The sequence below is a fragment of the Dama dama genome, chromosome 2, assembly GCF_033118175.1.
Source record: "Dama dama isolate Ldn47 chromosome 2, ASM3311817v1, whole genome shotgun sequence".
In the NCBI taxonomy this organism is placed as follows: Eukaryota; Metazoa; Chordata; class Mammalia; order Artiodactyla; family Cervidae; genus Dama; species Dama dama.
Window position 1 is genome coordinate 15,485,884 of NC_083682.1, and position 22,634 is coordinate 15,508,517.

Genomic DNA, 22,634 nt, shown 5'->3' on the forward strand with positions numbered 1-22,634 from the left:
ACAGGACTAAGTATTTTGATTGACTCTGCATCTGGGTCCCTGGACATCGCAGGACCCCGGGACGGCTCGGCCGCACTCAGAGGTTTTCATCGCGCTCTTCCAGAGTCACTTTTGGCCCATGACTGATTGATAGATCCCGATCCAAGTCCAATTGCTCTTCCTTTCTGTCTAGAAGGATTTGGGATTTATTGATCTCCGTCCAAGCTCATCTGGGGAGAACAACGCGACTACAGCAGAGAGAATGCCACTTGGGGTCCTGTGTTGTGCATTTTTGTTTCTCCTGCCAACTCCGGCCGAGGCTTTATCTGTGGTGCTTTCGGCAGCTGGTAGGCATGATGCCTGCCTGAGACTAGTCTGATTCCCCATTCCGCTGCATGTCCTTTGATGGCATATTCATTTAGGCACATTACAGTCGTACAGATGCAGGCTGACCCAGTTAGCTCTACACGCGTTGTGAATCCAGTTAATTGTATATCAACTAATTGCATAATTTATTTATTAATGGACTGAATTAAGATCCAAATGCTGCAGCTCCTCTTCAGAGCATCAGGGTTGGTAAGAAGCAAGGCTTTGGAAGAATTTCACATTTTAGAGCCATGATTCCACTCTTCCCCAAAGTTATTCTTTTTTTTAACTTTGAAAAAAGAATCATTTCATGAAGTAAGTATGAGATTTTTTTAAAAAGCTATGTTACTAAAAATACTAATAATCCTTTATATTTTGCTGCATAATATTGGGAAACAAATATTGACAGATCACACTGGTGCCACCCAAGAGAACAGTTCTGAGAATACATATTCCCAGTTTAGAAGGAATCCAGGTTTTTCCTCTGTCCTCTGGGTATCCCCTCCTGAAATGATGGTGCACTGCTGAATGGTCAAGACTACACGAAGTCTCTGATCTGAGGGAGATGCAGTCTAACCAGCCATGAGCCCCAGAACCCTGGCCATGGATGCTGCTCTCTACAGAAGGAGGTAGCCTCTTGCTAGGTTCCAGCAGCAAAAAGCAAAGGTGCAGAGTGACTTCTTGCTAACAGCCTGCCCTAAGCAACCACCCTACTGTCCTCAAAGTCTTCTTGGTGCTGGTTTGGGGAACAAATCATCACAGCTGTTTCTGCAGCTTTCCCACACAAGTGCAGGAATAGCATTTGAGTGCAAATAATTTACATAGGGAGTGAACTCAGAAAGCTCTGGAAGAGGAGTGGCAACAAGAAGGGACCCCGCTAAGGGGCATGTTATCAAGCAAGACATCACCGAGAGAACCTCTGGGAGACTGAGTGGAGCATCCTCAGCTGTCCTCCCTGGGAGTGAAGAAGCTGCCTCCAATTTGTCCTCCAATTCTCACCTGCCATCGCTTTTCCTGGGAGTGTTGACTCCTTGGTGTTTGTAGGAAGACGATCTCTTCAATGGCCTGAGAGAATGTCCTCAGGGGGAGAATCATAGGTGTTTTTGAAGAGATTTTAGAGGCTGAAATGGAATGCCAAGAGCCTGGGGAGATGAGCAGGGCAGTGATGGCCAGGAGTAACCCGGGACCCAGAGAAGCTCACACCAGCCCAGTGTAACAGCTTCCAGTCGGTCTACACAGTGGGGCCAGAAGAAACTGACCGCTGCCTCTACAGAAAGACATTTCTCCGCCCAGCCCTGGTTTTGACTCTTCCACACCTCGAAGGATCCTAATTTCCTGCCTCACTTTAAATCTTTCCCCAGAGGGACTCCCTGTGAGCCACATACATTCCTTTTGGGGAAATATGTTGAAGGGGGCGGCAGAGGATGGCATGGTCAGATGGTATCACTGACTCAATGGACATGGGTTTGAGCAAACTCCAGGAGACAGTGGAGGACAGGGAAGCTTGGTGTGCTGCAGTCCATGGGGATCGGAAAGAGTCAGACATGACTTAGCGACTGAGCAACAACATCCGTACTTACAGGAATGCAATCTGTCCTTCAGTCAGTCAGTCAGTTCAGTTCAGTCGCTCAGTCGTGTCCGACTCTTTGTGACCCCATGAATCGTAGCACGCCAGGCCTCCCTGTCCATCACCAGCTCCCGGAGTTTACTCAAACCTATGTCCATCGAGTCGGTGATGCCATCCAACCATCTCATCCTCTGTCGTCCCCTTCTCCTCCTGCCCTCAATCCCTCCCAGCATCAGGGTCTTTTCCAATGAGTCAGCTCTTTGCATGAGGTGGCCAAAGTATTGAAGTTTCAGCTTCAGCATCAGTCCTTCCAGTGAACACCCAGGACTGATCTCCTTTAGGATGGACTGGTTGGATCTCCTTGCAGTCCAAGAGACTCTCAAGAGTCTTCTCCAACACCACAGTTCAAAAGCATCAATTTTTCAGCACTCAGCTTTCTTCACAGTCCAACTCTCACATCCATACATGACCATTGGAAAAACCATAGCTTTGACTAGATGGACCTTTGTTGGCAAAGTAATGTGTCTGCTTTTTAATATGCTATCTATGTTGGTCATAACTTTCCTTCCAAGGAGTAGGCGCCTTTTAATTTCATGGCTGCAATCACCATCTGCAGTGATTTTGGAGCCCAAAAAATCAAGTCTGACACTTAGTTCCTGAGAAAACAGTTAAAATGTTACCTATCTGTGGGGGATTTCTCAGTCAGTATAGGAGTTGGTGAATCCAATACAGTATTATCTTGTTAGCATAAAATAATAATACCTTGCCTTCATATTATTTTTATAATTTGCAATGCACTTGGGTTTAGGAGGGAGGCGTTTTTAGGTATCAGCAAGAAGAAAACCGTATCCCCAGGAGGGTAAATCGGGCCCTGGGGCAACATGGAATAGCTATTAAGAACTCAGTTGACTGGGGCTTCCCTGCTGGTCGAGCAACTAAGACTCCACTCTCCGACTGCAGGGGCGGGGTGGGTTCTATCCCTGGTCAGGGAAATATGTCTCCAAAGGCTGCAACTAAGAGCTTGGATGCCACAACTAAACAAACAAACAAACAAACACCAAAGATCTCACATGCTGCAACTAAGACCCAACACAGCCAAATAAATAAACATATGCAAGAAAAGATGAATTCAGTTGACCTGGGTCCCAGCCTTGGCTCCTTCGTGTACCAGCTGTGAGCCCCAAGATGACTTCCTGAGCCTGCCCCCCGCCCCTCGCCATGAGACTGCGCCCTCAAATATAAAGTGAAATTTAAAATAGTGCATCCATTGGGTTGTCTTGGGACTTAAGCAGGATAGTGATGCTGGGGTGAGTTGCCAGTACTTGCTATGAACTGACTCAGCTGAAATTGCCCAGTGCATCCAGGGCTTGAGCCTGGTTTCTTGGGCTGTGGGTCTTGTGCTCTTTTCCACCATCCAGGTTCTTGGTTAAATCCTGAAAAGTGAGTACAAATCTGGCATTTTGAGGTTGGGTTTGTGCTGAACTTTCTCTTTAATTCCTACAAAGCCTGTAGTCAACCTCTGTGTATGACATGGGAGGAGGGGGTTTCCCGGGCACGTGAATAGAGATAAAATGACTGAAAAAATAAGAATAAAAACAGAGATGGATCCAAATAGCTGCATGGCTTTAAGAGAATGAACACCGTGTACCCGGCACAAAACAATCTTAATAGGAATAAATTTGCCTTTTTATGCTGAGAAGAGGCTGAAATGAAGCTTGCAGGGTCTTGGTGTTGCGGCATCATCTTTATGTTCCTAAATGAATAACAGATAAAGGATCCATCTTATTATAGGAGAAAGGGCCAAATGTGTTTGCTTTCAAGCACAGAATAAAATGAAATGCGTATTCTCAATGTGGAACTTCATTTTGATTACCCGTCTGGAGGAGACGAGCAGAGAAAAGCTGTCCAGGCCCACCCAAACTCTCCCTCCCCCGCCTTTTTTATTTGTTGTTGAAGCAAATGAGGCCAATTGTTGGAAATTTCTGTGCAGCCCTGAATGCCTCAATGGTGACTCTCGCTGAGATTAATGCATTTAATTTACTTCTCTGGTGTCGGAGACGCCATTCAGCAGCCAGTTGGGAGTTCCTGGGCCTAGAAGCTGCTCTGTGATGAGAAGCTCTCTGTCTGTGTCTACATGAGCTCGTTGGCAGGGCTTTGGCTGTGCCAAGAAAGAATCGGGGTGGGCCTGGCATTTCCAGACTTCTGCCCCCTCTTCCATGTGCCTGTTAGTCGCTTCAGTCCTGTCCGAATCTTTTTGACCTCATGGACTGTAGCCCGCCAGGGTCCTCTGTCCATGGGATTCTCCAGGCAAGAATACTTGAGTGGGTAGCTATTCCCATCTCCAGGGATGGTTCCATCTCCACAGGGATGGAACCTGTGGCTCTTATGTCTCCTGCATTGGCAAGCGGGTTCTTTACCCCATTGCCACCTGGTCATAAGCTAAAAAAAAAGGGGAAAGGTTGAAATATACAGGGCAGGACAAGCACCAAAGACCTGCGGTCACTGTCTTTCCAGGTGTTCTGTGCTGACTTCTCTCACACTGGCCTTATCAGGAAAGGAGTCGCTTCCACTCAAGGCAAAACTTCCCACTGAGGGGATGAATACTTCTCTTTGTGGCTCAAGCAGTTTTGGGCTTTTCAATGTGAAGTGTCAACTCTGGGCATCACCCAGGATGCAGAGTGGCACAGCTGTTTCTCCTTTCTCATTGATTCTCAAGTGTCCACGTAGAGTGCACTGTGCTAGGTCTGGGGGAGCAGTCAGCACAAGAGACACACGATCCGGGTCCTCCCTGCATCTAGACAGTTGAGGGGGATCGGTTGCACACAGGCATTGGACACAGATCTACTTAATTACAGCTTTGATAAGCGTCACAAGAGGAATGTATACACGGGGGACCCAGTCTAGACTGGAGGAGTTCAAGAATGTTCCTCCATAGGAAACATTATACTTTGAAGGATGAGGAAGAACATTGAAGGGCTGAGGCCAGAGTAGAATGCAGGCCTCCTGTCTTCTAACCTATAACACATTCCCTGGCCAGTATCTGATCCTGTTTGTAGCATCACTGCCTTAGGGCAAACCCCTATGAATCCCCAGAGGGCAGAGACTGTCTCTTTAATTTTTGGTCCCTAGCAAGCAGTCTGCTTTGCCCCCAAGAGCCTGGTAGGATGAGAGATTCTCTCCTACTGATTTTCAACATTTCCTGGGTGCCTGCCCTCAGTGCATGGCTGTTAATTGATCTTCAGCCAATCTCCCAAAAGGATAGGGTGATATTTAGCTGCTTCTTACTCCACTCCTCCAACCCCACTGAGAATATCTTCAGCAGGATATCACTCCAAAGGATTAATCTTTGGAGATGGAAAAATAAAGCTTTGGTCCGAGAAGTCTTCAGGCAACTTTATGTAAGGTCACAACAGGAAGAAAGTGCCTATAGTCATACTTCAGAGACATTGCAGATTCCGTTCCAGAGCTCTGCAATGAAACAGTTATTACAATAAAGCAAGTCCTACGCTCTTTGTGGTTTCCTAGTGTGTATAAAAGTTATGTTTATACTGTAACTATTAAGTGTGCAACAGCATTATGTCTAAAAAGTGCACATACCTTAATTAAAAAATACTTTATTTTTTAAAAATGCTAACTATCATCTGTGTGTGTGTGTTCAGTTGCTCAGTTATGCCTGACTCTCTGTGACCCCATGGACTGTAGTCTGCCAGGCTCATCTGTCCATGGAATTTCCTAGGCAAGAGTACTGGAGTGGGTTGCCATTTCCTCCTTCAGGGGATCTTCCTAACCCAGGGATCAAACCTGCATCTCCTGTGTCTCCTGAATTGGCAGGTGGATTCTTTACCACTAGGGCCACCCAGGAAGCCCAACCATCATCAGAGCCTTCAGCAAGTCCTAAACTTTCAGATGGTGGAGGGTCTTGTCTCCATGCTGATGGCTCTTGATGGATCAGGGTGGTGTTTGCTGAAGGCTGGAGTGGTCTCAGCAGTTTCTTAAACTAAGACAGCAAAGAAGTTTACCATCTTAACTGACTCACAAGCGATTTTCTGTAGCATGCAATGCTGTTTGATAGCATTTTCTCCACAGTAGAACTTCTTTCAAGGTTGAAGTCAGTCCCCTCAAACTCTGCTGATGCTTTATCCACTAAATGAATGTAATATTTTAAATCCTTTGGTGTCATTTCCACACTTCACAGTATCTTCACTGAGAGTAGCTTCCATCTTTCTTTGCTCGTCTGTGAGAATCAGCTCCTCATCCTTAAGAGCTTTATCCTGAGATTCTAACAGCTCAGTCACACCTTTAGGCTCCACTCCTGACTCTAGTTCTCTTGCTATTCCCACCACATCTGCAGTTACTTGCTCCACTGAGATCTTGGACCCTTCAAAGCCTTCCATGAGGGTTGGAGTCTGCCTCTCCCAAACTCCTGTTAGTGTTAATATTTTGACCTCTTCATGAATCACAAGTGTACCTAATGACATCTCAAATGGTGAATCCTTCCAAGAAGCTTTTCAATGTACTTTCCCCAGATCCATTAGAGGCATCACTATCTGTGGCGGCTATAGCCTTGCTGCTGCTGCTGCTAAGTCGCTTCAGTCGTGTCCGACTCTGTGCGACCCCATAGATGGCAGCCCACCAGGCTCTGCTGTCCCTGGGATTCTCCAGGCAAGAACACTGGAGTGGGTTGCCATTTCTTTCTCCAATGCATGAAAGTGAAAAGTGAAAGTGAAGTCGCTCAGTCGTGTCCGACTCTTTGCGAGCCCACGGACTGCAGCCCACCAGGTTCCTCTGCCCATGGGATTTTCCAGGCAAGAGTACTAGAGTGGGTTGCCATTGCCTTCTCCAGCTATAGCCTTACAAGTTGCCTATTTTAAATAATAATATTTTAAAGTTGAAATGATTCCTTGATCCATGGGCTGCAGAAAGGATGTTGTGTTAGCAGACATGAAAACAACATTAATCTCATTGTCCATCTTCATCAAAGTTTTTGTGTGACAAGGAGCATTGTCAATGAGCAGTAATATTTTGAGAGGAATCTTTTTTTCTGAGCAGTAGTTCTTACCATGGCCTTAAAATACTCAGCAAACTATGTGTGAACGGAAGTGCTGTCACCCAGACTTTGTCGTTCCATTTATAAAGTACAAGCAGAGCAGAATTAGAGTAATTCTTCCAAGCCCTGGAATTTTCCAGATGGTAAATGAGTACTGGCTCAGTTTAAAGTCACCAGCTGCATTAGCTCCACTGAGAGAGTTAGCCTGTGCTTTGAAGCTTTGAAGCCAGGCATTGACTTTTCCTCTCTAGCTATGAAGTCCTAGATGGAATCTTCTTCCAGTAGAAGGCTGTTTGGTTTGCATTGAAAATCTGTTGTTAAGTGTGGCTACTGGCACGAATTAGCTTAGCTAGATATTCTGGATAACTTGCTGCAGGTTCTACATCAGAACTTTCTGCTTCACTTTGCACTTCTTTCCTTAAATTTCCTGAACCAACTTCTGCTAATTTCAAACTTTCCGTCTATAGTCTCATCTCTCTCAGCCTTCATAGGATCGAAGAGAGTCAGGGCCTTACTCTGGATTAGAATTTGGCCTTAAAGGGTTCTCTCCAGACCCCTAAAACTTTCTCCACATCAGCATTAAGACTGTTTCTCTCCCTTATTATTTGTGTGTTCATTGGAGTAGCACTTTTAATTTCCTTTAAGAACCTCTCCTTTGCCTTCACAACTTGGCTAACGGCTTGGTGCAAGACACTCAGGTTTCAGCATTTCCCAGTTTCAACATGCCTTTCTTATTGTGTGTGTGTGTGTGTTTGTGTGTATATGTGCTTAGTCGTGTCTGACGCTTGCAATTCCATGGACTGTAGCCTGCCAGGGTCTTCTGTCCATGGAATTTCCCGGGCAAGAATACTGGAGTGAGTTGCCAGTTCCTACTCCAGGGGATCTTACCAACTCAGGGATTGAACCCACATCTCTTGCATCTCCTGAACTGGCAGGCATGTTCATCCCCACTGAGCCACCTGGGAAGCCTCACTAAGCTAATAGTCTCTAGCTTTCGATTTAAGGTGGGAGATGTACACCTTCTCCTTTCACTTGAACACTCATTTGTTTTAGGGTTATTAATGGGCCAAATTTTAATATTGTGTCTTAAGGAATAGGGGAGATGGAGAAGGAGAGAGATGGAGGAATGGCCATCAGACACACACAACATTTACAAATTAAGTTTACCATCTCACACGGGCAAGGCTTGTGGTGCCCCAAACATTACAATAGTCACATGTAAGACCTCTGATTGCAGATAACAATAACAAATATAATCATCATGAAAACACTTGAAATACTGTGAGAATTATCAAAATGTGACACAGAGACATGAAGTGAGTAAATGTTAGGCAGACAGTGCAGTAAACTTGCTCAGGGCAGGGTTGCCACAAACCTTCAATTAATTAAAAAAAAAATTCTGTAAAGTGTAATAAGATGAGGTATGGCTGTCTGTGACTCCCTACGCCTGGATAGATTTTCCCTGCTACTCAGGAAGTCCCTGGAGAGACTGTCTCCAAAGATGAAATTCAGCAGGAACCCAAAGGTTGTCCCTCCAGAAGGTAAGCAAATCTAGGCCAGAGCAGGGTCTCCAGTGCAATTTCCCATATGCATTGTGACACATGAGGATTCCTACAACAGCCAAGAGCAAGCATGCCTTAGAAATTCAAATGAGGGATAATGCATGTAGAATTGGGAAGTGACGTTTAAAAAAGAATGTGCATGTGTGTTTCAAAACCAAAGTTCAAGTACAAATGGAGACTAGCTACATGATATCGGGAGCTTACTTCTTCTCTGGGGGCCTCAGTAACTCCATCTTCCAGCACAGGAACACTGCTGTTGTGTGATATTTCCCCCGATTATGATCAAGATGGATGAGGCACCTGGAAAATGCCAGGATGTGTATGATCTGAAAAAGTATCATTACTGATTTGCCTCTCCTGCATCTCCTGTCAGAAAGAACCACCTGAGGGTTGGGATACAGAGGTCCCCTGGGTCCTCTAATGGCCTGACTTTGGGACCTGGAGGAAACCTTGGCCCCATCCACAACCCCATGGGCTGGCCATCAAGCAGAAATGGTCCCAGCTCTCTCTCCCTCCCCACTCCACCCCACACCATCAACATCCCCCCACTGTGGGGACCGTGAGCTCTAAAGAGGAGACGCGTCATGGGCGTGATGTGCGAGCCTCTGAGGCCTTCATCACTCATCCTGAAACGCTGTCACGGAGCCAAGTGTGTTCTCCTGTGACATTAAAAACCTCACTTCAGTGAGGAAAACAAACAGATAAAGAACACCCGCTAATGACTTTGGAAGGCCAGAGAGCAGCTGAAGTATTGTTTTTTTAAACGCAATAGATTTTAAACGGCATTTCCAATAATGAATAAGTCACCCAATTACTGCACTCTCCTCATTCTGCACACCTGTCCCAGTGATTCTCAATCCCCAGAGTGACTTTTATTTTTAACAATATTTATTATCATGAGTGTTATCACATTCGATGAAATCAGCGGAAGCCAGACGCTGCGTGTTGACGGCCCCCCGGTGCGGAGAGGTTTTCGTCTCCTTTCAGATGCTGCAGCTGCTCGGGGCTGCCGGTCCCCAGTGGACCAGGAGGTGAGCTCAGGACACCCCTGCAGGGGCTCCGTGACTGTCACCCCAGGATCTCACACCACTGTTGCTGCCAAGGGGCCCTGAGTATTTCACTAAGTGCCTCTTGGAAACAAACCTAGGAGCAGCTCTCCTCGGCATCCAGAGGCCAGTGCTTCGGGTTTTGGGACAAAGCTGCTCTGTCATTGCCACCCAGCAGTTTCTTCTGCTCCTGAGAAAATGCTGGAGAAACCTCAGAAGACAAAGGGGTGAGGCCTCAGACATGCCACTCGCGCAGCCCCCTATACTCTCAGACAAGAACAGAAATAGTCTGCCTGAGTCCCTTTGCTGTCCACCTAAAATGATGACAACATTGTTTATCAGCTAGACTTCAATACAAAATAAAAAGTTTAGTTAAAATAAAGAACAGAAATAAAGGCAAAGGATAGTTATATGGTCCCTGTCCTGCCTCCAGCACTGGGTCATCACCTGACCTTGCAAATGATCCAGCCTGAGAGAGAAACTCACTCACACCCCACAGCTAGGGAGCATTGTATCCAAGAACATTCTTTCAGTCATTTCTTATCATTTATGAGAGCCTGCTGTATATTTTATATGGGACATCTGATATAATAAGTTGAAGACAGACATCCTGCATTGAAGAGGACTCTGATCCTGGCTGCTAGGAGAGATGACTGCACACTCTGATAGTTTCATTGAGGATGGTGATAATAGTTAACTAGTCTAGGACCTGGCAGTGTCAGGCGTTGGGTCCTCAGTCCAACCTCCACTCCACAGTCAAGAACATGAAGAGACAGAGAAATAACTCATCCAAGGCCACATGACGCTGAGAGGCAGCTCTGGGGTTGGAAGCGAAGGTCTTGTGTACAGAGTCACGAGCCTGAGAACCACGCTCAAGAGCTGCCTACGAAGATGGGCGAAGAGGATGAAATGACTACCGTTTAGACTTGTTTAGACTGCAGGCTAACTCATGTGATGAGCATTTAACACATGTTACATAATTTAATTCTTAGAACTACCCAGCCAGGTAGTTAGGATGCTAGGTTGTAAGAGACAGACTTAAGTAAGAAGAGGACTTCAACACAAGGAGCTAATAAAATCAAACAAGTCACAGTGGATTCTGGGACCACAGTGGCCAGAACCAAGGACATGAGTGCTGTCAGGACTTTCTCTCATTCTCTCATTCTCTCCTCTTCTTCCCCCTTCCTTCCTCTCTGCCTCCCTCTCCCCCTTTCCTTCCACCCTCCCCTGTTCTCTCCCCCACAACACCATGTCTCATTTCTGATCTACTCTTTGTGTTAGCTTCACTCTGACCTATGGCACACCAGCTTTTATGACATAGTGAAGACAAAGGAATCTGGCAGCCCCTGACTTAAGGCCTCACATCTTTACCTTCAGAATAGAAGGTTTCTTCCTACTAACTCCTAGAAATCTCTTGGTAAGGACTTGACTTGTCTTGCACCAAGTGGCCACTCTTAGACTAAACACTATGCCTGATTAGCAAAGAAAGGTCACAAAAATGTAATTTCTGTTCAAACCACACATGAGGTTAGGATGTGTGGGAAGTGAATTTTTTTTTTTCAAAAGAAGAGGTGAGGGGGGGGTGACATGACCATTGAAAGAATCATTAGAAAGGTAAGAGCCAGCCCTATGTATGTTAATCATGTGTAGATATATTGATACCCTATTTGCCAATGAGAAACTGGTGTTGAGAGGGGTTATGTAACTTGCTCAAAGTTTCGTCTCTTGTTCTTGAGATTGGAACAGGGTGGATGGTAGAATCAGGCTCTGTGTGAGGTAGCTTAGCCTCTGAACCATTCGGAACATCATTAGGGGTAGAACCGCACATGAGTCCTCGAGGGAGAGCTGGTTGACACTTGCAAACAGGAGGTCTCCATGGGGTGGAAGTTTTTCACCTGGGTTAGAATAGTGGTAGTGATGATCGAGTCTCTTTACAGAGATGGGGGGCAATGGGTTCTCTGTGCCTCCCGACCAGATGTGCCTCGTGGTTGGAACTCATGACCGGGGCTGGATGGTCAGTGTTCCCCTCAAAATGCAGCAAGTCCTTGAGGCTAAGCCATCATCACCTCACTGGGTCACAAAGTGTATTCATACTTTAGTCTCCACCTGGACCTCACAGCCTCAGCCCACACACACCCTCTTTTACATCCCAATTCCATCAAAGTTTGCAAATGAGAAAAGCCAGGACTTCTGATTCAACCATGCTTGGTAGAGTTCACGAGGAAGCCATGGATCTGCAATTCAGATCCAAGCCTGCTGTAACTCGGAACTTCCCAGAATGTTGGGTTAGTGGTTCTTGTCCCTGAATTCCAGGGTCATCCCCACTTCCGTCAGTCTTCCTAAACCCTGCTTGAGTTACTTTCTCTAAGAAACTTTGTTTTAATCTCAAAGGACTTTCTCCTTCACTAGATTTCTTTCTTTTTTTTTAAAAAAAAAACTTTTTATTTTGTATTGGGTATGTCCAATTAACAATGTTGTGATAGTTTCAGGTGAACATTGAAGAGAGGGGACTCAACCATACATATACATGTATCCATTGTCCCGTAAGCCCCTTTCCCATAGAGGCTGCCACATAACATTGAGCAGTATTCCCTGTGCTATACAGTAGGCCCCTGTTGGTTATTCATTTTAAATACAATGATCATCCCAAACTCCCTAACTGCTCCTTTACCCCCAGCTTCACTAGATTTCTGACAGCGTCTGCTAACCGCTGCTGCTGCCTCCCTTGCGTTTCCTCCGGTCCTATTTTCCTTGGTCAGGATCCTCCCCTGTGGACCAGGCAAGCCTCCTGGCTCTTTTTCCTTCTGGCAGGGAGTCAGTTGATCCCTCTACACTATCTTCTAGCTCTTTCTGCCAAGTGGGCTGGAATCCTAGGAATGTGCACCAATTCTCTTGTGAATTTAACTCCAATGACAGAATCACAAGGACTTCTCTGAAGGCAGCTCTCAGAATTCACCACCTCTCATTTGGTGGCTCCACCCTCGGGAACAAGAACCATCCACTGATTGGTAAGTTTCAGGCTCTGCCTCCCTGCTTTGCCATCTCAGCTTCACCATCACTACTGGGCCTCATTAAATGACCCCACAGCCTCAGTCAGTCTTATCTCACAGTCCTTTCTGAAACAAAGAAGGGGTTGTCCTTTAAGACAAAAGAGAGAAGTCAGAGAAAAGAAGCTGGTAGAAATCCCTAAGAAGACTGATTATGACATTTCTGCCTTCACTTCCTGGGGCCTCTGACCTCTGGAGCCTAAACTGAATGTACCCTATGTTCCCCTTGGTTAGGTCTCAGATTTCCCTTCTTTTCAAAGAACAAGTTCCATGTCCAAAAAGTGATGGGAAGTTTCTAAAACCTTCCTTCAGTTCCTCAGAGGGGGTGGTGTTTCTTCATGCTTCCCTCTGACTGCTCTTTCTGAGTCTGTCTTTACCCTGGGTTTCTCATGTCTTCTAATAGAGCCTCTGAATTATGTGTTGGTTTCTCCCATTACACAGATTTGTGCAGCTGAGCAAAGCAGAGTAGATGAGCAGGTACAGCAAGCATTCTCCTCTCTAAGCCGTGGGCATGTGCGTTCTTGTACATGTGTGTGTGTGGGTGTGTGGCCACCGATACTATCCTGACTGCCGCCCTGCTACAGAGAATGGATACTGGCTCTGAGATCAGTGGCTGAGTGGCCACAGGGCTCTGGCCCAGGGAGCCCTGGTGCTGGTCTGATCCACTGGCAGAACTTTGGTTCTTCTGCTGCTTGGAGGGTGGCTGGGAGGACTGCTTTCTGTCTCAATTGTTTCAATTCACTTAGCAGCTATTTCATTAAAGTTTCCCTCCATTTGAGAAAGATATTCCCCTTGTAGTTTATAACATTGCTTGAGAGTTCCTCTCTGCAGACTCCCAAGTTAACCAGAGTAGAATAAAGATAATTAATGGATGTCCCTGCCCTCCAAGCACGTGGACGTCAGGGAGGAGGTCTCTCTCTGTCTCTCCCTCCTCCCCTGCTATTTCCCTCACAAGTGCACACACATACACAGTCATACACTATGGAAACACTTAGAATTGTAAGCAGCTATGAGAAGAGAATTCCAATGAGTGCATGCTTTGCAAGTACTGGGAGATTCTTTGACACTTCTTGGATGAGGAGGTCAGTAAAAACATATCCTCAGAAGATCTAGCTCACAGGTGTTTGTTTTCACGGCTTGAATAATGTGTTGCTTTTATCATTACACAATACGAAATGATCAGAATCAAACATGTAAAGTTTCATCTCAAAATTGTAATCCAGACAGTCTCCCTGGATTCATTTCCTTCTCAGTTCTTGGTTGAGCCCTGACGTTGTGCAAGTACCGAGCTGGGGGTTCTGGATACAAAGGTGACTGAGAAAGGACCCCTCTCTGGGGAGCCCAAAGGTCGTGGGGTAGTGCCCTGCGAGGCACGTGGTGAGCCCACAGTCTCGCACCCAGAGAACTAGGACAGAGAAGAACATAGCACTTTGGGTAAAAGGGAGGATTACAGAGAATTCCTGAAGGAAGTGGTGACTCAGATGTTTCTCCAAGGGCTGGTAGAAGTCACCAGGTGAAGACCGGGTAGGAAGGTTAAGGGTTGTAGAGCAGGGGGGCCCAGAGACAAGACCCAGCTGGGGCAACTGAGCATGAGCTAGAGCTGGGGACCCGGGGCTTGGCGCTGTGGGGCCTGGTGCTCCTGCGGCCTGAGTTTCAGAGGAAGGCAGGGTGGGAGATGACAGTGGTTGGACAGAGAGGTTAGAGGATGAAGGCCTTGTGAGCCTGGGAGGATTCTGGATTTTCCCTGCAGGCTAAGTGGCAGACAGGAACAAGTGGTGAGTTGAATTTGGGAGGAACGTGGGCAGACATTGATTTTCCATAGCTCATCTTGGGCCATAGTTGGATTTGGAAACTGTTACCAGACAGGGCATCAGTTTTTAGCTTGCTGTGCTAATGTGGATCAGAACCAAGCATGGATAGATTAGGATGAAAGAGAGAGATTCTAGAAATCCCTAAGAGATAAAATTAGTGGGTTTGGTGAGTGAATTTTAATCATGAATCATCTTGGCAAATGTTAACTCTGTTCTTCCACCCCACCAGTCCAGAGAGACGGGGTGGTGGGGGTCATCCCTGAACCCAGTCTCCAGTTCTCCAGACCTCTGGTTGGTCTCCCCACCTCCGCTGTGACCACGGACCTAGCTATCAGTGCATCTCATCAGGAGAACTGTGGTGGCCTCCTAGCATCCATCCTGACCAGCCTTCAGCATATTCTCTGAACAGCAAAGAGATCCCATTCAAATCAGCCTCAAAATCCCCATCTTATCCCACCCAGTAGAAGTCAAAATCCTTAAAAAGTCCTAAAACCTCAGGTGGCCTCCAGCCCCTTAGACGTCTGCTCACTTTCCTCATTGGTTGCCCAGTGTTCCTTCTACTCTGGGCTCACATCCCTCCCCCGTTCCTCTTCTCTGCCAGACGTGCTCCCAACAGTGTTCCCACACGTGCTGGTTCCTGGAGATTGCACAGCTCCCCTCTCACTTCCTGTCTGTCTGGATGCACAGGTCCCCTCTGCAGGGTCTTTCCAACACCCCGGGTGAAGCTGCAGTGCCCCCAACACCTTCTCCCTCCTGCTTCATGTGGCTGTTTAGCTCTCTCACCACGCAACATCTAATGAATTGTCATCACACCAGTATCACCTATGAGCTCCCAGCTGTATCCTTAGAGCCTCTCACCCCAAGTATTCAGTGGGCCTTTCTTGTTGAATACATAAATAAGCAGAGACGCTGCTTACATGGGGAGAGAGCTGGGTGGCGGTCCCCGTGAGGGTGTGCAGGGGGTGGGTGACCAAAAGTGCGGGACAACAGGGCAAGGGGAGGGTGACAATGACGTCTGTGTGTGATACATGTGTTAGACACAGTCCAGTTCAAGTCACAGATTCCCCACAGATGATCCCAGAGGACAAGCTGTTTATAAAAGTAAAGTCATCTGACTACTATGACAAAACCACAAACAAGCTGTCCCAAACCAGAGGGAGGACTCAATACATGCCAGGTGAACGCGTGAGCCGATTCTAAGCAAGTTGTGAAGAAATGGAAGTGTGTGCAGGGGTGGGGAAGACAGTCCAGGTGTGAGAGGCCCTGGGAAGGAGGAGGAAGGTAGTGAATTGTTCCTTTATCTTTCCAAATGAAACATGCCCTGTCCAGCCACCCCATTGATTTTTCACTGTGAACGGGCTGAACGTATCCAGTACAGCCTGAGTGCAGGTCCTCAGACCTAGGTCCACACCTGCCAGATGACCGTGGCCTTGGGTCCCAGGGTGCCAGGGCCTCTAATCACCACAAGGGCAGGCTTCTGGGTTTTATTTAGGCTCCTGCAAGTACTTATCTGTGTGCAAACAGCCACATGGACGCACCAGAGGCGGGGGTACTCTGTAGTTCAGAGTGGGAGTTTAGACTCTACACACAGCTTGGTTTCCAGCTGCCGTGCGCAGAAAAGGCCCATGACACAGGGATCCGCAGCCCAGCCCCTCTCACTGGGGCCCCTGGGGAGCGTTTGAGCGTGAACCTTCCCACCCATGGTGAGGGCTCGTCACCCGCATCTCCCCTTCTATATCCTGCTCCACGCAACAGACGCAAGGCATGGCTCCCCCTCCTGATTCCTTTCCAGCCTCCCCATGGCTGAGCCTACAGGGTGTGTGTGTGTATGTGTGTAAATAGAGACGTGTATTGTCTGTGCGGTTTGCCCGTATCTGCACTAGTATCTGCGTGTCTGTGTGTGTGAGTGCGGTTGCATTGTCAGACACTGGATGTCAGATGTTGGGGGGCTGGCACAGGAAAGCCATCTCACATGAGGATTCAGAGCTGGCAGAATGGAGTCTGCCGATCTGAGTCAAAGCCTCACTCTGCTGTTACTAACTTCTGATCTTAAGTATATACACAAAGTCTATGAGCTTTCCTTCTCGAAAATGGGAGAATGATATCTGCTCTTTAGGGCTTTGAAAAGAATTTTGTTAAGCCAAGTGGGTCCTGTGGGACTCAGTGTTAGTTGTTATTGTTAAAAGTTTAATAAAGTGACATTAGACCCTTGGCACAGAATACAAGGAAAGTATAACATTGGAGGAGCAAGAAATAATATGGAAAGAGAGGCGTGAGAGGGTTTGTGGTGTGTTTGCAGGCGTCAGAGAAGGAGGGCTCTGTGTGAGGACCTGGGGTCAGCCTGGCCAGCAGGAGACCCACTACTGGTGGGGCCTACCCTGACTGTGGCCCGCTGCTGCTAGCAGAGATTCAGAGCAGGCTGCCGACAGGCCTGCGTGGAGCAGAGCCATATCCAGCTGTCTCAGCATGGCTGCTCTTATTCTGCGTTTGGAGCACCTACCCTTCCCCATCCTTGGATGGCTGTCTGCACAGGAGGCCAAGGGGAAGCCGAGGCAGGAACAGGCATGAGGACCAGGTGGCCTTTGCCCACTTCCAGCATCCCACTGCCTGGGAGGTGGGTCTCCTTTCCTAGGAGCCCCTGTGGAAGCAAACATATGCTCTGGCTCTCAGGGGCTCTTAAGCCAACCTCCCTGGAAACCAGCTTCACTCAAAAATGTTTAATTAACACCCTCCCACCTTCCTAAAAATAGGAAAGAAAAATCGATAAACACTAAATGGTTACAATCCTCGGATCAAAGTGGTTTTAAATTGGTTGTCTTCAGCTTCAGCCTTGCTCTCAACTCTCTAATCTCAAGCCAAAGACATGGACTAGCTCTTCAGGGAGGGCCTGACGTGTCCCAAATGTGTCATTCGGACATCTGCACGCTTGCCCCATGGCGGCCACAGTCCCTCCCATTTCACATGCAGCTTCATAGCTGGATTCGTACCAAGGTAGGAACATTTCAAAATCTTCTTCCAAACCCCTGCTCCTTTATCCCTGGTGATAAAGTTGTTTTCTGAGCTTAGCAATTTGGGTAAGGATGGAGTGTGGATCTGGTTAGCCAATTGCTTCCAACAATACAGGCCTGGAAATTAAAAGACTCTTGCTTCTTGGAAGAAAAGCTATGACAAAAACCTAGACAATGTATTAAAAAGTAGAGACATTGCTTTGCTGACAAAGGTCTGTCTAGTCAAAGCTATGGTTTTTCCAGTAGTCATGTACAGATGTGAGAGTTGGACCATAAAGAAGGCTGAATACCAAAGAACTGATGCTTTCAAACTGTGATACTGGAGAAGACTCTTGAGAGTCCTTGGACTGCAAGGAGATCAAACCAGTTAATCCTAAAGGAAATTGCCCCTAAATATTCATTGGAATGACTGATGCTAAAGCTGAAGCTCCAGTTCTTTGGCCCCCTGATGTGAAGAGCTGACCCACTGGAAAAGACCCTGATGCTGGGGAAGATTGAGGTCAGAACGAGAAGGAGGCGACAGAGGGTGAGATGGTTGGGTGGCATCACCGACTCAATGGACATGACTTAGGGCAAACTCTGGGGGACTGTGAAGGACAGGGAAGCCTGGCATGCTGTAGTCCATGGGGTCGCAAAGAATCAGACATGACTAACTGACTGAGCGACAACAACAACACAGGCCTCAGGGCCTTTGCACAAGCCCCTCAACCTGTGAAGCTCGTACCCCATACCTTCAAGGCTCCCTGGGCTCCCCTTTATTTATTTATTTTTTTCTTTTTTTTTCCCCCCTTTATTTATTTATTTATTTTTTCAGTGGGTTTTGTCATACATTGATATGAATCAGCCATAGATTTACACATATTCCCCATCCCGATCCCCCCTCCCACCTCCCTCTCCACCCGATTCCTCTGGGTCTTCCCAGTGCACCAGGCCCGAGCACTTGTCTCATGCATCCCACCTGGGCTGGTGACCTGTTTCACCATAGATAATATACATGCTGTTCTTTCAAAACATCCCACCCTCACCTTCTCCCACAGAGTTCAAAAGTCTGTTCTGTACTTCAGTGTCTCTTTTTCTGTTTTGCATATAGGGTTGTCATTACCATCTTTCTAAATTCCATATATATGTGCTAGTATGCTGTAATGTTCTTTATCTTTCTGGCTTACTTCACTCTGTATAATGGGCTCCAGTTTCATCCATCTCATTAGAACTGGTTCAAATGAATTCTTTTTAACGGCTGAGTAATATTCCATGGTGTATATGTACCACAGCTTCCTTATCCATTCATCTGCTGATGGGCATCTAGGTTGCTTCCATGTCCTGGCTATTATAAACAGTGCTGCAATGAACATTGGGGTGCACGTGTCTCTTTCAGATCTGGTTTCCTTAGTGTGTATGCCCAGAAGTGGGATTGCTGGGTCATATGGCAGTTCTATTTCCAGTTTTTTAAGAAATCCCCACACTGTTTTCCATAGCAGCTGTACTAGTTTGCATTCCCACCAACAGTGTAAGAGGGTTCCCTTTTCTCCACACCCTCTTCAGCATTTATTGCTTGTAGACTTTTGGATGGCAGCCATCCTGACTGGCGTGTAATGGTACCTCATTGTGGTTTTGATTTGCATTTCTCTGATAATGAGTGATGTTGAACATCTTTTCATGTGTTTGTTAGCCATCTGTATGTCTTCTTTGGAGAAATGTCTGTTTAGTTCTTTGGCCCATTTTTTGATTGGGTCATTTATTTTTCTGGAATTGAGCTTCAAGAGTTGCTTGTATATTTTTGAGATTAATCCTTTGTCTGTTTCTTCATTTGCTATTATTTTCTCCCAATCTGAGGGCTGTCTTTTCACCTTACTTATAGTTTCCTTTGTAGTGCAAAAGATTTTAAGTTTCATTAGGTCCCATTTGTTTAGTTTTGCTTTTATTTCCAATATTCTGGGAGGTGGGTCATAGAGGATCTTGCTGTGATTTATGTCGGAGAGTGTTTTGCCTATGTTCTCCTCTAGGAGTTTTATAGTTTCTGGTCTTACATTTAGATCTTTAATCCATTTTGAGTTTATTTTTGTGTATGGTGTTAGAAAGTGTTCTAGTTTCATTCTTTTACAAGTGGTTGACCAGCTTTCCCAGCACCACTTGTTAAAGAGGTTGTCTTTTTTCCATTGTATATCCTTGCCTCCTTTGTCAAAGATAAGGTGTCCACAGGTTCATGGATTTATCTCTGGGCTTTCTATTCTGTTCCATTGATCTATATTTCTGTCTTTGTGCCAGTACCATACTCTCTTGATGACTGTGGCTTTGTAGTAGAGTCTGAAGTCAGGCAGGTTGATTCCTCCAGTTCCATTCTTCTTTCTCAAGATTACTTTGGCTATTCGAGGTTTTTTGTATTTCCATACAAATTTTGAAATTATTTGTTCTAGTTCTGTGAAAAATACCGTTGGTAGCTTGATAGGGATTGCATTGAATCTATAGATTGCTTTGGGTAGAATAGCCATTTTGACAATATTGATTCTTCCAATCCATGAGCATGGTATGTTTCTCCATCTGTTTGTGTCCTCTTTGATTTCTTTCATCAGTGTTTTATAGTTTTCTATGTATAGGTCTTTTGTTTCTTTAGGTAGATATACTCCTAAGTATTTTATTCTTTTTGTTGCAATGGTGAATGGTATTGTTTCCTTAATTTCTCTTTCTGTTTTTTCATTGTTAGTATATAGGAATGCAAGGGATTTTTGTGTGTTAATTTTATATCCTGCAACTTTACTATATTCATTGATTAGCTCTAGTAATTTTCTGGAAGAATCTTTAGGGTTTTCTATGTAGAGGATCATGTCATCTGCAAACAGCGAGAGTTTCACTTCTTCTTTTCCTATCTGGATTCCTTTTACTTCTTTTTCTGCTCTGATTGCTGTGGCCAAAACTTCCAACACTATGTTGAATAGTAGTGGTGAGAGTGGGCACCCTTGTCTTGTTCCTGATTTCAGGGGAAATGCTTTCAATTTTTCACCATTGAGGGTGATACTTGCTGTGGGTTTGTCATATATAGCTTTTATTATGTTGAGGTATGTTCCTTCTATTCCTGCTTTCTGGAGAGTTTTAATCATGAATGGGTGTTGAATTTTGTCAAAGGCTTTCTCTGCATCTATTGCGATAATCATATGGTTTTTATCTTTCAATTTGTTAATGTGGTGTATTACATTGATTGATTTGCGGATATTAAAGAATCCTTGCATTCCTGGGATAAAGCCCACTTGGTCATGGTGTATGATTTTTTTAATATGTTGTTGGATTCTGTTTGCTAGAATTTTGTTAAGGATTTTTGCATCTATGTTCATCAGTGATATTGGCCTGTAGTTTTCTTTTTTTGTGGCATCTTTGTCTGGTTTTGGAATTAGGGTGATGGTGGCCTCATAGAATGAGTTTGGAAGTTTACCTTCCTCTGCAATTTTCTGGAAGAGTTTGAGTAAGATAGGTGTTAGCTCTTCTCTAAATTTTTGGTAGAATTCAGCTGTGAAGCCATCTGGTCCTGGGCTCCCCTTTATTTATGAAGCGTTGCTTTCTCCAGGAGGCGTTCCTTGATCCAGAGTCTGAACACTCCCTGTACATGGACCATCTCCCCTGCTTCCGGCTTCTCTGTGTTCCTGGACATGGGGCACCTTCCAAACGACTGACACTTGACTGATTTAACTTGTTCATCATCCATGTCCCTCTTGAGGAGGTAGGGAGCAGAAACCTTTGTCTTTTGGGGCTCTGATGTATTCCAGGGTGTGGAGTAGTACCTGGCATTGAGAAGGGGCCCAGTCAATATTATTTTGAAGGAGAGGCAGTGGTTGAGAGGCTAGATTTTATAAGAATCACTGAGACTCGACCAGCAACCAGTGGCCAGTGGCTGATTACCGGTGACCAGTGACCAGTGGCCAGCTGTTGATCTTGAGTACAGCTTCACCTGGCCTCTCTGTGCCTCCATCTCCATCTGTAAAATGGGGTAATGGTAACAGTCCCTACCCCCAGAGTTGTTATTTTTTAAATATTATTTATTTGGCTACACTGGGTCTTGGTTGCAACATGTGGGCTCCTCATTGCAGCAGGCGGGCTTCTCTCTAGTTGCGGCTCGGGAGTCACAGTGTGTGGGCCTCATTGCCCATCGGCGTGTGAGATCTTAGTTCCCCAACCAGGGATCGAACCCCTGTCTCCTGCGTTGGAAGGCAGATTCTCAACCACAGGACCACTGGGGAAACCCCTGTTATGACGATTAAGGGTGCTAATACGTAAGATATTTAAGCAGAGCTTGATACATGATGTGGGCTTTGCAAATGTCCTTTATGACTGTTGCTGCTAACAAGGACACCCAGCAATTATTAAGTACTTATGTGTGCTGACTGTCCAACTGAGCAGGCTAATATATGTAAAGTGCTTGCAATAGAGCTTGGCACATATTATGTGCATAATAAATATTAACTATCATTTTATTTTATCTCCTCTAATATACAAACCACACAGTGAGGTGGATACAATTTCTATGCTGATTAAGCCTGGTGAGGTTACTTAACTCTCCCCAACCCAGCCTGCTGTAAAATGTAAGCCCAGGGCCACCCCCAGGCACCCCAACACAAGGTACCCTTATGGGGGGACTGACTGACCTCAGTTGTATTTCCAAGGCAGACGTGTCATTGTTTGTTCACAGTGTCTGCTGGTCGCTTCTTGACTAGTTGTTACTTTAATTGACTGTAAGGGAAACTCTGAGACTCCTTGGATCACTAAGCCCCTGAAGTTCAGATCCTATCCAAGCCTATTCCCTCCTTTACGAGGATGCGTTACATGCAATTTATCTTCCGGGGCCTGTGGATTGAAATTGTTTAAATTGGCTCGATGTAGACATTATACCCAGAGCGCAACGCTTCCCAGCCGACCTGGTTTGGGAACTGAGGTTGTGGCTTTCCCCTGAGGGCTTGCAGTGTATCGGCTGCCCTAGAAAACCCAGCATCTTCTGCTCCTTTCTGCAAGGACGCTGCCTGGCAGAGCGCACAGATGCCCCTCTTGGCCAGGCTGACGGGCCAGCCGGGGCTCAGCACGGCCAGGGCTGACAAGCAGAAGCAAATCTGACACCGTCTTAAGATCTTCGAGTCGAGGGGAATTTTTAGAACGGAGGGCAGAAGGGGAAGACAATCAGCCAGCGAGGTGGACGGTGACAGTGTTGAGTGACTGCCCCA